The following is a 17176-nucleotide window of genomic DNA, read 5'->3' as shown; positions in this document are numbered from 1 at the left end:
CTGGACGGAAGCATGATGCTGATGCTGATTACCTCTGATGGATGGCGCTTACCCACAAAGGGGGATGGGCCAAGAACCGGGCGGCAGGATACTTAAATGAAACTAAACTGAAAATGAAGTCAATCTGAAAAAGTAGCTTAAAATAATACTACCAAAAAACAAAAATGTGTGCTGAGCAAGCGGTCAAACCATCTTTTGTTTTTGAAAGACATAACTACGAATTATAAACTAAAGATCTGAAAAGGTAATGGTTCACTAGCATGGTAATCTTTTAGTTGCGTTGATGTAATCAAACACAGCGGAGCATACATCCCTGTGGCAGTAACCAAGTGAAGTTCCGCCAAGTGATAAAATTACTGGTAAATTTACTTGTATTCCTAGCTTTTGTAATGGGGCTACTAAAAATCTTTTTCTCTGATAAGAATAACGATGACAGAATAAAAAGAAATGTTCAATTGTTTCAATTTCGTTGCACCAAATGCATAGCGGTGACGCCTTGAGCTGAGCTTTATTAAGGTAATAATTTAGTTGTGGAACTGCACAGCGCAATCTGGTATAAGTGACCTCTAACTGGCGAGATACACACCACTGTTTATTCCAGCAATAGCTCAAATGCTCGAAATCTTTGAATTTATCCAAATTACCTTTTCCCCATTGCAGGCAAGCATTTCGGAACCTTAGCGCGGTTACGTAAGCCGTATCTGGCAAAACTGGGATGGTGGGCCCACCCAGGGATACTGCTGCTAAAGAGTCCGCCATTTCGTTCAAATATAATCCGCGGTGGCCTGGTACCCACAGCAAATGCAGTTTTTTTACGTTTTTCGGTACTAAATGCCGAAACGTATTCATCAGCTCTGAATTTACTGCCGCAGAAAGTGCATTACAAACTGATAACGAATCTGTAATGATAACTGCTAATGATTCGCTTGAGGGTAATTTGCGTAGGGCAAGAACAATAGCCAATAATTCTGCCATGAATTATGAACCATGAAGCACTGATACGCTGTCGCGTGCACCCATACCTTTAGTCAATCAAGAAGAAGACGACGATGACGGTTTCCTGGGCGCCCTTAGCTCATCTGACTTGAGCAGACGCCAGCGAGAGGATGAAGAGATTCGACCGCTCATCGACTATCTGAAGGGTCATAGCGCCGTTATACCTCGACATCTATTTCGTGTCATGACGTCTTTCTGCCTCCGAGGTAATGTCCTGTACAAAAAAAAAAAAAAAAAAAAACACCCGTTCTACGAGCCGCGCTTACCTCCTCGTCGTTCCGAAGGACATGCGGGACGAGATTCTCTCCGCGTGCCATGACGAGCCCACATCTGGTCATCTAGGTTACTCGCGAATGCTCGCCAGAGTAAGTGAGGCGTACTACTGGCCCGGACTTTCAGCAAGCGTGAAGCAGTACGTTAAAAGCTGTCGGGAATGCCAGCGTCGAAAGTCGCCACCAAGCAAGCCGGCTGGATTACTTCAGCCAATTGATCCACCCCACAAGCCATTTGACCAAGTCGGCATGGACATTCTCGGCCCATTTCCTTTATCGTCCGACGGCAACAAATGGGTCATTGTTGCAACTGACTATTTGACCCGCTATGCTGAGACACAGGCGATACCACGAGCCACGGCTTCTGAGGTAGCACAGTTCTTCATGTGCCACATTGTTCTGCGCCACGGTGCTCCATCTACAGTGATAACCGACAGAGGAACAGCGTTCACTGCACAACTTATTGATGAAGTTTTTCGACTAAGTAACACTAGGCATCGAACGACGACTGCTTACCATCCGCAGAGCAATGGCTTAACCGAGCGACTAAATAAGACAGTCACAAACATGATCTCCATGTACATCGACGTCCAACACAAAACATGGGATCGCATTTTGCCTTATGTGACGTTCGCTTATAACACCGCCGTTCAAGAAACAACCCGATTTACACCGTTTCGCCTTCTCTACGGCCGCGAAGTTCAGACGATGCTGGATGCGATGCTTCCTTATGAAGGCGCTGATCGATTAACAACTGACGCAGAAGAATTTGCAGAGCGTGCCGAGGAAACTCGCCAGCTCGCCCGGCTACACATTGGTCAGCAGCAACAGGTCGATGCACGACGTTGAAATATGCGTCACAATGACGTATCTTACAGTCCGGGAGACCAAGTTTGGGTTTGGACCCCTGTTCGACGCCGTGGCCTCTCCGAAAAGTTGCTCAGCAGATACTTCGGTCCGTATAAAGTAATACGCCGCGTGAGCGACGTAAACCACGAAGTGGTTCCGGACGCTACGTCGTCACGATGGGCACAACGAAAACAACCGACCTCTGACATAGTTCACGTGGTGCGCATGAAGCCCTATTTTGCGCGTTCCTAAAAGACCACTTTTCCTGTGTTTTTTTTATTTGTGCTCTGACAATTGCCTCATCATTGGTGAACTTATCGCATCTAACATTTGATTATTGGTGCCCTTTTTCATTGTTTAACCTACTTTGTTTTGGTTTTTTTTTTCAATAACTTTACAGCATCGGGACGATGCTCTTTTTTTTTTGTTGAGGAGGAATATTGGCACCTACTTCTAGTAGTGGGTCGTATGCCAAGGTGAAGGTACACACCACGAAGAAGAAAGAAGTGCGCGTGAACCCCCGCTCTAGAAAACAAGCCCAACCGACGCGCTTGGTTAGAGCCCTGTTGCTCGGACATCAATAGACCTTGTCGACACCCCCTGGAGCGACGTGACAATATATATATATATATATATATATATATATATATATATATATATATATATATATATATATATATATATATATAAGGGTTTTCCGTGTTTTTAACACAATATTAATGAGATATAACAGACAGTAATGGCAAGGAATGTACAGGGGAAGTTATTAAAATCAATGGAATGTAAATAAGAAGAAAGAAAAGTGGATGAAAAAATTACCAACTGTGAGCAGGAATCGAACCTACGACTATCGAATTACGCGTTCGATGCTCTAACCACTGAGCTATCACAGCGGCCCTCCCTCCATCCACTTTTTTTTAGTTTATCTGTGAATGTAGAAGTGGGAGCGACAGTCAGCGCCATCTATAAGCCAAACAACGAGTGTCCACCACAAAGCAAACGCACTGTAGTCCTAGGCGACTCCAATGCCCATCGATTGAAAAAGCACCTCCGTAAAGCTATACATGATCAAAGACTACGCATCACTACAAAATCTGGTGCCAATCTTGAAGAAACACTTCACCGAGCTGAAGGAGAAATTCAGAAGGCAAATGCCACCAACACAGAGCTGCAACTAATAATACATGTAGGTACTACTGATATTTTAAATAAAGCAGACATTAAAAAGACCACTGACCACCTGAAGCAACAACTGACTTACTGGAGCCAAAAGACACCCAAACACCACTACATAGTCAGTGCCATCCCTGAACCGAAAGCAAGGGGTCAACAATTTGCTACAGCATGCCAAACATGGAACACGGCAGTTCAAACGGCGTGTACAGCCTTGGGCCCCAGTGTGCGGTTTATGTCAGCAGCCGCCCAGCTAACCGCAGATCACCTGGATGATATCCACTACTCGGAACAGGCAGCGGACCAGGTTGGCAGCCAACTAGGTGAGGCCATTAAATCTTTTTTATGGGACAAACAACCAACGCGCCCACAACACTGGAGACGATCAACAAGACCAGATCAAAGGACAGTGCAAACGCTACTGAAAGCAATGACAACAGCCCTAGGCAAACTAGGACAGAGAAACCGGCACTGGTAAGCAACCAAGCAGGCAAAACCATACGCACAACCCCCCCCCAATTTCAGTCCTCCAGAGATCATTGTCAATCACTTTCCAGAAAAAGAAGAAACAGAAGAACAAAGCAGAGTGAAGTGAAAAAAGAACTCACCATATGCCTACTAAACATGCAAGGAACAAACAAACTCAAGTGGGCTGAACTCCAAGACCAAGTGAACAGACAAAAAATAGATATCTACGCTCTAACGGAAACTCACCTGCGGGACGACGAACAACCTCTGCTCCCGGGGCTAGTATGGCAAGGAAAGAACAGAAGTAAAGGACAAAAACGGGGTGGAGGCATTGGTTTTATTACACCGAAGAGAAGCACTGTAAATGGGGACTGCCAGGACAAGGAACACATGTGGATAAAAATAAAGATTGACACACGTGACCTGTACATTTGTGTCATATACATGGCAACAGGCCTCGAGGAACAAAAGTGGAATGACAGCATTTACGCATGCCTCAAGAAAGACATTGAAGAAACCTACAAAGGCCAACCGGTACTACTGATGGGAGATTTCAACTGCCACATAGTAGAATTGGATGGTCACGAAAAAGATGCTGCTGGCTTCCGAAAATTAATTAAACAATGCAACCTACAAATAGCAAACCTCCATCCAGCTTGTGAAGGCACCTACACATGGTCACGCAGAGCTAACAAATCTGCTATAGACTACATACTTTACAATCAAGAGGTAGTAAGGCAAGATATAAACATCACAGCTCTATACATAGACGAAGACAAAACAAACAGCTGTGGAAGTGACCACAACCGAATGAAACTGTGCCTCAGACGCCATCAACCCCATCGAGTAAACCGGCCTGAAACTACAAAAGCTCACTGGCGAGTGAAAGAGCAAGAGCGCCTGGATGAATTTTCCAATAAACTCGAGTCAACATTAACAGAACCTCTAACATACGAGGAATTCGCAGAAAAATGCCTGTCAGTAGCACAAGAAACCATTGGGAAAACTAGTGAAAAAAAAAGGACCAGAAACACACCTTGGTTTGATGGAGAACTGAAGACAGAAATTCGCATTCGCAAAGAATTATCCAGAAGGCACCGTCATACGCCCAATGAGTCGACAGAAAAAGAGGTAATTTGGAAGGAATACCTGGCCCAAAAAAGAAAAGTAAAGGAAATGGCCGCAAAAAAGATAGACCAGAAATTCCAAAAAGAAGAAGAAAACCTGCATAAGGATCGTAACCATTACAGTCAGAAGTTTTGGGCATACATAAGGACACTGGAACCAAAGGACACCCTTCAGGAAGATCCACTCATACTACTTACTGAAAATAGCATTCCTCTACATACCAAAGAAGAAATTGAACAGCACATAACTAAACATTTTAAAAATATGCAAACCAATCCAGTAGATCCACCACCCCAGATCAGCAGTAGAAAAAAGGACAAGACCAGCACACCTGAAGAAGAAAAGCTGACTGGACCAATTTCTAAACTAGAACTAAAGAGACGCATAAATGATCTAAAAAACCAGAAAGCAACAGGACTCGATGATATACCCAACGAATTCCTGAAAGCATTCAAAACAGAGGCAAAGGAAATGCTACGCGGCTGCCTCAACGACATTCTGGCAAGCAGAAAAATACCAAGAACTTGGAAAGAAAGCCGGGTAAAGCTGATTCACAAGGGAAAGGGAAAGGAAACAAGTGACATTGGGGCGTATCGCCCCATAACAATACTGAGTAGCATTCTGAAACTCTTCAATACAATCCTGAATCGCAGGCTACAAAACCACTGTGAAAAAACCTTAATCTTGTCAGAATCGCAAAATGGATTTCGCCCAAACAGACGGACAAGTGACCATATCTTTACCCTAACCCAGGCAATAGAAATGAAAAACAGAGACAAATCTCAACTATACCTGGCATACCTGGATCTACAACAAGCATATGACTCAGTGCCGCACTCACGACTGTGGGAGAAGCTAGAAAAAATTGATATTGAGGAAGACTTCATCAAATTACTAAAAGCACTATATGCAGAGTGTACGGCAGTGTATGAACTGGGCAAATATAAATCTAGACAGGTGCAACAAAATATTGGACTCAAACAAGGGTGCCCACTATCGCCAACATTATTCAATATTTACATTAACAGCCTACTAGAACAAGTAAATAGAGAAGGACCAGGGCTACGTCTTTCCACCGTAACAACTGAGCGCCAAGAAATCTACACTAAAATTTCATGCTTGGCATTTGCCGATGACATCGTATTATTGGCTGAATCCCCAGCGGACCTGCAACATCTCCTCGACATATGCTCTCGCGTAGCCCACGAAGATTGCCTCACATTCAACACTGACAAAACACAATGGATGGGCATAAACATTGATGACAAAGACATAACATTCACCATCCAAGGCAACACCATCAAGAAAACAGCAACATACAGATATTTAGGCATAACAATATCAGACCAAAAGAATTACCTTGACAAACACCAAGAATTACTCCTAAAACAATCCAACCGCCTAAAAGGTAGGGTGTGGCACCTGTCACGGCATTCCTACAACCCCTACAGGGTAGGCCGCACACTTTGGAAGACTCTTGCCGTGCCTGCAATAACCTACGCAGGTGACACATTGGCGTACTCTACCCAAACAGTGCGATGTTTGGACCGCCACCAAAATGAACTGGGGCGCTGGCTACTGGGAGGCAGCTTTGCAACAGCAAACGCAGCAGTAACAGGGGAGTTGGCCTGGTCAACTTTCGAAGCACGCGAAGCAAGGTCAAAAATACAATATGCGGGCCGGCTAAAGTTTCTACCAGAAACAAATTACAGCCAGCGCATATACCTACACCTTCGATACAGGGGCATAAAAACACAGTGGATGAAACGACTGGCTTCTCTGGAAAATAAATTCGGCCATAACACAAAACTGGAAGAAGCAAAATCGGAACGAGAATGGCGTATAATAACAAAAAACACTATAACCGAAGCCAGCACAGAGATGTGGCGCACGTCGGCGGCAAAGAAAAGGAGCCTACAGTTATACCTCGAATACAAGCAGGCTCCAGACCGTGAGCCATTTTACAGGGGCGACCGGGAAAGCGCCCTCCTGTTCCAAGCCAGGACGGGGTCACTGCCCACGCGGAAGCGGCATTGGGAACTGTTCGACACGGACCCGTCGTGCCGCCTATGCGGGGCCACGGAAGAAACCATCCAACATATCCTGATGGATTGCCCGCGACTCGGAGCGAGGGACCTACCCAAGATAAACCTGGCGGAATATCTGGGTCTCCCAGATGATCCCGTCGACACCCGAGTCGAACACACCGAGAGTGCCAAGCGACGTCTAAAACTCTGGGACAGACTGTGCTGGCAGGTGGACAAACACCCCGACAGTGTCCAGCGCAACGAAGGGCCGACAGAAAATATCTAAACGACGCCGACGCCACTGGATAGACTTGGCCGAGGGCACGTTTCCCCTGGTGGCGAAACTGGCAATTTACTACCAGACCTTTCTTTCTTCGAACAGTAAAGTGGAAAACGTGTGAGTGCGTGTTCGCGTGAAGTGCGTGTAAAACACAAAATGTTTTTTTTTTTTGACGGTGGCGCGGCAAGCGCCTGACTGGTGATGTGTGTGTGCGTGTGTATGGATGTGCGTTGAAGCGCACAACTTTGTCCTGTGGCGCTGCTGGCGCCTGCCCTGTGCCAAAAGGGATTAGGAGCACCTACTTACTTACTTACTTACTTACTAGTGTGAAAACACTCTTATGCGCATGTTTGGCGTCACGTAGCACGTGAACTTATTATGAGCGGGCAGCTGAATGATTGTCCCTCTTATACAACCTAAACACACCAAGTCTGCCAGTACGAGACCATCGTTCAATGAAATAAGGGAAAGAAGTGTATACCTAAGGGCTCATTTTTCCGTGTTTTTAACACAATATTAATGAGATATAACAGACAGTAATGCCAAGGAATGTACAGGGGAAGTTATTAAAATCAATGGAATGTAAATAAGAAGAAAGAAAAGTGGATGGAAAAATTATCAACTGTGAGCAGGAATCAAACCTACGACCTTCGAATTACGCGTTCGATGCTCTAACCACTGAGCTATCACAGCGGCCCTCCCTCCATCCACTTTTTTTTAGTTTATCTGTGAATTTAGAAGTGGGAGCGACAGTCAGCGCCATCTATAAGCCAAACAACGAGTGTGAAAACACTCTTATGCGTATGTTTGGCGTCACGTAGCACGTGAACTTATTATGAGCGGGCAGCTGAATGATTGTCCCTCTTATACAACCTAAACACACCAAGTCTGCCAGTACGAGACCCTCGTTCAATGAAATAAGGGAAAGAAGTGTATACCTAAGGGCTCGTTTTTCCGTGTTTTTAACACAATATTAATGAGATATAACAGACAGTAATGCCAAGGAATGTCTTTCTTCTTATTTACATTCCATTGATTTTAATAACTTCCCCTGTACATTCCTTGGCATTACTGTCTGTTATATCTCATTATATATATATATATATATATATATATATATATATATATATATATATATATATATATATATATATATATATATATATATATATATATATATATATATATATATATATATATATATATATATATATATATATATATATATATATATATAACTTAGCGTATAACTCATTGATGAATGAACTTAGCGTATAACGCATTGATGAATGAGGAAGCAAGGAAAAGGATAGCGACTCTCCTCGAAGATGTCAGCCAGCTTACAGACATTGAGAAGCTATTTCTTTACCTCCAGCTTCCCACTGGGACTCCCATTGACACAGACCCTCTTAAGCAGTGAGTTTTAGTTTGAAATGTTTTAACCTCCTTAGGGTTGTACCGAGGCGAAAATCCAGGTTTCCTGTTCAAAAGGGGGTTATGATTTTCAGGTGCGGATTGATGATTATAATCATAGCATTTTTCCTTACAATCATCAATGGGGCAAGTTTAAGCCATCAAGCATTGCGATTGCATATTAGTAGTTGGGAAGAATGAAGTCGTGAATGTATCATGTGTTGCACAGAAACTTCTATGAGCTTTAAAAGAGCTCACTGTTTGACGAGTTGGTTTGTTGACATAGAAACCATAGTGAGTTTCACAACTGAACAGGACACACGAGAAGGAACAGACGAGTACAGGCACACGCTGACGGCTGATTTTATTGAGGGAGGATCCATACTTTCGTACATTAATATGCTGTGCAGGCGCACCATTACTGCAACTAAAAAATGTCAAAACAAGGGGCGATAGCAATTCAATTTCAGCACTGTGCAGCGCAACGTAAGTGTTGATCACGTACTCCTCCCCTGTTTTCCTTCTAAAATATACCTCTAGCATTTGGTACAGGATTGCCACTGGTGGCTACTTTTCGCCAAATGGGCGAAATCGAGAGACCTGTGGCGACCTAAGATTATCACTGGCGACATGGTTAATTTTTGGCGATTTTTGGCTCAGGTTTTGAAGAGTTATGTATTTTATACTCAGTGTCTTCAAAAGTATGGGCGACAACATTTTTTTCTCTATTTTATGTCGTTTTAGACCTTTCTAAAGTAGATTCAATTTACTCACGATTTAGTACGTCTATCCTGTTTCGTGCGTGTCTCCTAATTCACCTAGATCCTGGAGGCACTGGAACACTGGTGCGTCCGCCAGCAACCACCCAGTAAAATTTAAGTCAGTGGACTGCTTTGCGCGTCGCGAGGTGATGGTCTTATACTGCATTTTTAGGGGCTTTGATAGCTTTAAGCTTCTTCGAAGTATCACTTCTGAAGGGACTAGGTGAGAGCTATAGGCCGCATGTTCCGCCCACAGCTCCAACTGTCGTGAATAACTTGTTGACTTCACTGCTGTAGCACCCCCTAATTTGGTATGTAGAGTGTAAATTTGTTGTTAACGTACTTTTCGGGTGGACCAAGAAATCGGGCTTCATTGGCAGCCTTCAGAAACTGCAGTGAAGCGAATGTATAGTGTAAGCACGACCACACAGAAAGCGTGGTGCGGGCATTGCAATGGTTACGCAGTACCTTCGAATGTATTTGTTTTGTAATTAAGTTATTTGATTATCAGACACATAATTCCACTGAAATGCAATTCTCTAAATCTGCAGGAAGTCTACGCATGCCATTCTTTTCTTGTTGTAGTGACTGCTTCATCCTGTATTCGTTGCAACTGAAACCATCACAAACTTTTGTTATGAGGCGCTAGCATGCATTCAGGGATGCTGCTAGTGCAAACATGCCCTAAGTGCTCCAATGGTTAAGTGGGTGATGTGACTGGCCCAGGCTTTGAAAAACGTCAGTATGATTTATCGATGTACTGTACTTATCGATGGTACCGTACTTTATGGGGCTATACACAATTAAGAATTTTTATGACTACGCCCACCACACATATGTAGAGGGGCGACTTTTTTGGCAAAGTTTGAAGAAAAATGGCGACCTTTGGCGACATTTCGCTCATTCGGCAAATTTCTCTCGAAAGTCGGTGGCAATCCTGGTTTGAGTGTTGTGACGGTGCCCCTGTGCTGCATGTTGTTTTATAGAAGAGGGGATCTTCCTTCAGTAGGATCAGTTGTTGGTGTGTGCCTGCGCTCATCATCATATCCTTCTCATGTGTCCTGTTCAGTTGCGCAACTCCTGTGGTTTCTATGTTCTATAAGCTTGTCAGGAAATATGGACATCTCACTTAATACTGTGGGCAGATGCACCCATTGATAAGCTGTAGCAGATATGAAGAAAAAAAACAGCTGTGAACAAGAAAAAGAAAGTAACAGAGAGCGTTAACTTCAAGTTTGTCCTTGAAATTGAATGCAGTTATAATTAAGTTTAGTGAACTTCTAAACGGGTGCGGCGATGGCGTAGTGGTTAGAGCATCCGCCTCGCATGCAAGAGGTACGTGGTTCAAATCCCGGTACCGCGCAGTTCCCAACCGGATTAAAAAAAAAGAAAAAAAAAATCCCCGTGTTGATGGAACTGCATTAAGAGGCCTGGGGTGCGGCCTCACCGGCAAACACCGCCGAAAACGCACTCCCTCACCAGAGAAGGATTGGCCACCCTGGTGCAGTATCTGGCCACTACCTCCCACATGCTTACGTCAAATAACTCACGGCCCTCAGTCCCCAGCAGCTGCGAAGCAACTGACCACGGCGGCGGTCAGATCTGCAACGCAGCAGAGGGTGCTAAGAATCTCTGGATCCGGACAGGCCGCCATTGGAACCTGAACTTGGCAACGTTTAATGCTAGAACCTTGTCTAGCGAGGGAAGTCTAGCTGTACTATTCGAGGAGCTAGAGGGCGTTAAATGGGATATAATAGGGCTCAGTGAGGTTAGGAGGACAGATGAGGCCTATACGGTGCTACAGAATGGGCACGTCCTTTGCTACAGGGGCTTGGCAGACAGAAGAGAACTGGGAGTGGGGTTCCTAATTCACAGAAACATAGCTGGCAACATAGAGGAATACTATAGCATTAACGAAAGGGTGGTAGGTATCGTAATTAAACTGAATAAAAGATACAAGATGAAGGTAGTACAGGCTTACGCGCCTACATCCAGCCATGATGACGCTTCAGTTGAAAGCTTCTATGAAGACGTGGAATCGGCAATGAGTAAGGTAAAAACACAGTATACTATAGTGATGGGCGACTTTAATGCAAAGGTAGGGAAGAAGCAGGCTGGAGACCAGGCAGTAGGAGATTATGGCGTCGGTAGCAGAAACGCCAGAGGAGAGCTACTAGTAGAATTCGCAGAACGCAATAATTCACGAATTTTGAATACCTTCTACCGGAAACGAGAAAACCGCAAGTGGACATGGAGGAGCCTGTTATGCCAGCGAGTCCTCGTCAAACGTCCGTGCCTCTGAAACAGGCAATCTGGGTCAAGGCCAGCCCGCAGCCCGCCGGGCGCGAACAACTCCACGGCGTGAACACGCGCGGCGCATCTGTGGCCCACGTGCACTGAGTCAGCGTCGCACGTGACAGCGAGCCGGCGTCCTCATGTCTGGTGGCCTGACGCATCGCGCGGCGAACCCCATTGGAGGAGCCTGCTCTGAAGACCAGCGGCGCTTCTGATTGGACATTTTAGTTGGGCCCGGTGTAAATAAAAGAAGCCCTGCGGCGTGTCGCGATCAGCGGTTTAGGCGAAAGGCTGACCTATGTGTTAGAGAGAGGAGCTCGGCTCTTCGAGTCTCTGCCGGCCCCAGTGCCGAAATTGTAATGCCTCTGTAAATATGCTGTACATAAACCTTGTTTAACTCACCGTCGTCTCGTCCGCTCGTCTCCTCAGCTCTGCGCAGAAGCAGTCGCGAGCTGAGAAACATACGCTACCAAACGGCTGGTGACCTTCCCGGCGGGGTCGAAAGCAGTGGCGCCTCCGGGACCGCGTCGGCGTCGCCGTCTTTCGCAACAGTGGTGGCTTCGGCGGGATCGGTCCGGCGCTACGCAACAGTGGAGGTCAGCGGCGGGATTTCGGAGGTGGCTTCGCAACAAGCCCTAATGGCGAAAATAAGAACGAAATAGACTTTATAATGAGTGCACACCCTGGAATCGTGCAAGATGTGGAAGTGATTGGCAAGGTACGATGCAGTGACCATAGAATGGTGCGGTCTCGAATTCGCCTGGACTTGAAGAAGGAACGGCAGAAACTGATACGCAAGAAGCCAATAAATCAGCTAGCACTGAGAGGGAAAGTACAGGAATTCAGAGTGTCGCTGCAGAACAGGTACTCGGCTCTTAGTGAGGAAACCAACCTTAGCGTAGATACAATGAATGATAATCTGACGAGTATCATTACGGAGCGTGCAGTGGAAGTTGGAGGCAGGGTAGTTAGACAGGACACTGGCAAGCTTTCCCAGGAAACGAAGAACCTAATTAAGAAGCGTCAAATCATGAAAGTGTCAAGTACAACAGACAAAATAGAACTGGCAGAGCTTTCGAAGTTGATTAATAGACGTAAAGTATGCGATGTAAGAAGGTATAACATGGAGAGAATTGAACACGCTCTGAAAAACGGAGGAAGTGTCAAAGCATTGAAGAGGAAACTTGGGATAGGCAAAAGTCGGATGTATGCACTAAGGGACAAAGAAGGCAAAATAACTACCAATATGGATAGGATAGTTAAAATAGCGGAGGAGTTTTACAGAGATCTGTACAGTAGCCGAGACAACCACGACCTTAATACTATAAGAACTAGCAGTAACCCAGATTACACCCCACCAGTAATGATAGAAGAAGTCAGAAAAGCTTTGGAGAGCATGCAAAGGGGCAAGGCTGCTGGTGAGGATCAGGTAACATCAGATCTGCTGAAAGATGGAGGACAGATTGTATTAGAAAAACTAGCCACCCTGTTTACGAGGTGTCTCCTGACGGGAAGGGTACCAGAGTCTTGGAAGAACGCTAACATCGTCTTAATACATAAGAAAGGAGATGACAAGGACTTGAAGAATTACAGGCCGATCAGCTTGCTCTCTGTAGTATATAAGCTATTTACAAAGGTAATTGCTAACAGAGTAAAGAAAACATTAGAATTCAATCAACCAAAGGAACAAGCAGGATTTCGAACAGGCTACTCAACAATTGACCACATTCATACTATCAATCAGATAATAGAGAAATGCTCAGAGTACAACCAACCCCTATACATAGCCTTCATAGATTACGAGAAGGCGTTTGATTCAGTAGAAATATCAGCCGTCATGCAAACACTGCGGAATCAGAGCGTAGATGAAGTATATATAAACATTCTGGAAGAAATCTACAGGGGATCAACTGCTACCATAGTGCTTCATAAAGAAAGCAACAGAATACCAATCAAGAAGGGTGTAAGGCAGGGGGACACAATTTCCCCAATGCTATTTACCGCGTGCTTACAGGAGGTTTTCAGAAGCCTAGAATGGGAACAGTTAGGGATAAGAGTCAATGGAGAATACCTTAGTAACCTGCGCTTCGCCGATGACATTGCATTGCTGAGTAACTCGGGGGACGAATTGCAACTCATGATTACGGAGTTAGACAAGGAGAGCAGAAAGGTGGGTCTTAAAATTAATCTGCAGAAAACGAAAGTAATGTACAACAACCTCGGCAAGGAGCAGCGCTTCGAGATAGGTAATAGTGCACTTGAAGTTGTGAAAGACTATGTCTACTTAGGGCAGGTAATAACCGCAGAGCCGAACCACGAGATTGAAGTAACTAGAAGAATAAGAATGGGGTGGAGCACATTCGGCAAGCACTCTCAAATTATGACAGGTAGTTTGCCACTATCCCTCAAGAGGAAGGTATATAACAGCTGTATCTTGCCGGTACTTAGCTACGGAGCAGAAACCTGGAGACTTACAAAGAGGGTTCAGCTTAAATTGAGGACGACGCAGCGAGCAATGGAAAGAAAAATGGTAGGTGTAACCTTAAGAGACAAGAAGAGAGCAGATTGGATTAGAGAACAAACGGGGGTTAAGGATATCATAGCTGAAATCAAGAAGAAGAAATGGACATGGGCAGGGCATGTAGCGCGTAGACAGGATAACCGCTGGTCATTAAGGGTAACTGACTGGGTTCCCAGAGAAGGGAAGCGGGTTAGGGGGAGACAGAAGGTTAGGTGGGCAGATGAGATTAAGAAGTTTGCGGGTATAAATTGGCAGCAGCAAAAAAAGAAGTTAACTTCTTTGGCGCAAACAATACGGAAAAAAGGAAAAAAGAAGGCGAGGAAAGAAACAGATTGACGCCAAACTAACAACTACTTTATTCTTCACACAGCAACGCATATATATGCCGAAACCACACACATTGCATGCGCACGCACAGCTTCGTATCGTATACGTAAAAACGAAAAATTCCTAAACCTTAACACATCACACCACACACCTGAATGTACACGCGTGTTGTCATATTACACTTGTAGAACACGATATCTTAACCAAGATGTGTACGCAAAAATTCATATTCGATGGCATGCAAAGAAACGGAAGTATCACTGATACAGTCAGCTCCGCTTTTCTTAATATGATAAGCCTCCAAAGCAAGTCTTGCATCTTCATTCCTGCTCCTGCCCAGAATCATCGTATCATGAAACCGTGGCGAACATCCAATGCAGGATTGCAAGTGAGCAACAAGATGTGCCCCTTTGTCTACCTTGTTAACTATTTTTTGCGCATGTTCCCTAAGACGCTCGTTTATGCAACGTCCCGTTTGCCCGATGTAGATCCTGCCACATACCAGAGGTATGCCATATACCACACAGGTGATGCAAGAAATAAAGCAGACACCGTGTTTTATTTTGCACCCAGTTTTGCTACTACCGCAGGTGCGGGAGCACAACTTCAAGAGTTTGTTGGGCGCAGAGAATACCAAGGAGACCCCATGCCTGTTAGCAACTCTCTTGAGTTGATGTGTGACCTTATGTAAATAAGGTATCACAACAGGCCTGAACGTATCACGTTCACATGTCGCCTTCTTTCTTGTTTTCCTTTTCTGAAGCAGGGCTTCAGCTACGGCTGTAAGGAGCGTCATAGGGTAACCTGCAGCCAAAATACGGCGTACCTGATTTTCAAAACTCTCCTGCATTTTATGAGCGCACGACTTTCTGAGAGCTGAATCTATGCAGGTTGAGACTATTCCTCTTTTAACCACTTTCGAGTGGGCCGACTTAAAATGTAACAGCTCTTTCTGTACACGGGGACTGTAAGCCCAACACACATGCCGGTAACATACCTCTAGACTAAGGTCAAGAGCTTGTAAGACATTTTCCTGGGGCAGCTCATGCGTGAAAGTGAGCCCTTGTCCGTGTTGCTTAAAAGCATTTAAAACATCAGTCACCGTATCACTGTAGTCAGAGCCAATATTTAAAAACACAATAAAATCATCTACATATCTAAAAACTCTTAAAACCTTAAAAACTTTAAAAACATTTTGTAGAGACCTATCGACATGGGCTAAAAAAATGTTGACAAGTACAGGAGCAACACAGGATCCGATGCAAATGCCATCACGCTGAATAAAATGCTGGTCATTAAAAACTATAAATGTGACCTTAAGATAGAATTCTAACAAACTCATAAAATTCGCCACGTTCAACCCGACCTCGTTCTGAAACGAGATAGCACCGTTTTCTTCAATGCATTCATGCACAGATAACAATAACCCTTGCTGCGGTACAGAGTAAAATAAATCCTGGACATCAACCGAGAAAACATAGCCCACTTTTTCGTTCCCACTACAAAATTTTACTATATCTTCAGAATTCTTAGTGCGGAACGGGTCGTTGACACTTAGCCACCCCAGCTTTTTCTGCAAAAATTGGCTTACGTTGTGTTGCCAACACCCAGACTCACTAATAATGGTTCTAAAAGGCGTTTCAGGCTTGTGCGTTTTAGCTGTGAAAAACACATTTAAACAATTGGCTTTACTTCTCTGAATACTTCTCGCAAGCGGCGCGAGCGCCAACTTGTTACAAAATTCCACGAATCTTGATTTTACGCGAATTTCGCTTTTCTTAACCGCTACAAAATTTTTTGTCACTGCTTGTAACGCTTTTTCATTAAAAGCCCCCCTTTCTACGAGAAGTATTCGCTTGCGAGAAGTATTCAGAGAAGTAAAGCCAATTGTTTAAATGTGTTTTTCACAGCTAAAACGCACAAGCCTGAAACGCCTTTTAGAACCATTATTAGTGAGTCTGGGTGTTGGCAACACAACGTAAGCCAATTTTTGCAGAAAAAGCTGGGGTGGCTAAGTGTCAACGACCCGTTCCGCACTAAGAATTCTGAAGATATAGTAAAATTTTGTAGTGGGAACGAAAAAGTGGGCTATGTTTTCTCGGTTGATGTCCAGGATTTATTTTACTCTGTACCGCAGCAAGGGTTATTGTTATCTGTGCATGAATGCATTGAAGAAAACGGTGCTATCTCGTTTCAGAACGAGGTCGGGTTGAACGTGGCGAATTTTATGAGTTTGTTAGAATTCTATCTTAAGGTCACATTTATAGTTTTTAATGACCAGCATTTTATTCAGCGTGATGGCATTTGCATCGGATCCTGTGTTGCTCCTGTACTTGTCAACATTTTTTTAGCCCATGTCGATAGGTCTCTACAAAATGTTTTTAAAGTTTTTAAGGTTTTAAGAGTTTTTAGATATGTAGATGATTTTATTGTGTTTTTAAATATTGGCTCTGACTACAGTGATACGGTGACTGATGTTTTAAATGCTTTTAAGCAACACGGACAAGGGCTCACTTTCACGCATGAGCTGCCCCAGGAAAATGTCTTACAAGCTCTTGACCTTAGTCTAGAGGTATGTTACCGGCATGTGTGTTGGGCTTACAGTCCCCGTGTACAGAAAGAGCTGTTACATTTTAAGTCGGCCCACTCGAAAGTGGTTAAAAGAG

This window comes from Rhipicephalus microplus, chromosome 1, assembly GCF_043290135.1.
Source record: "Rhipicephalus microplus isolate Deutch F79 chromosome 1, USDA_Rmic, whole genome shotgun sequence".
In the NCBI taxonomy this organism is placed as follows: domain Eukaryota; kingdom Metazoa; phylum Arthropoda; class Arachnida; order Ixodida; family Ixodidae; genus Rhipicephalus; species Rhipicephalus microplus.
The sequence above is the reverse complement of the archived record's forward strand: the minus strand, read 5'-3'. Positions refer to the sequence as shown.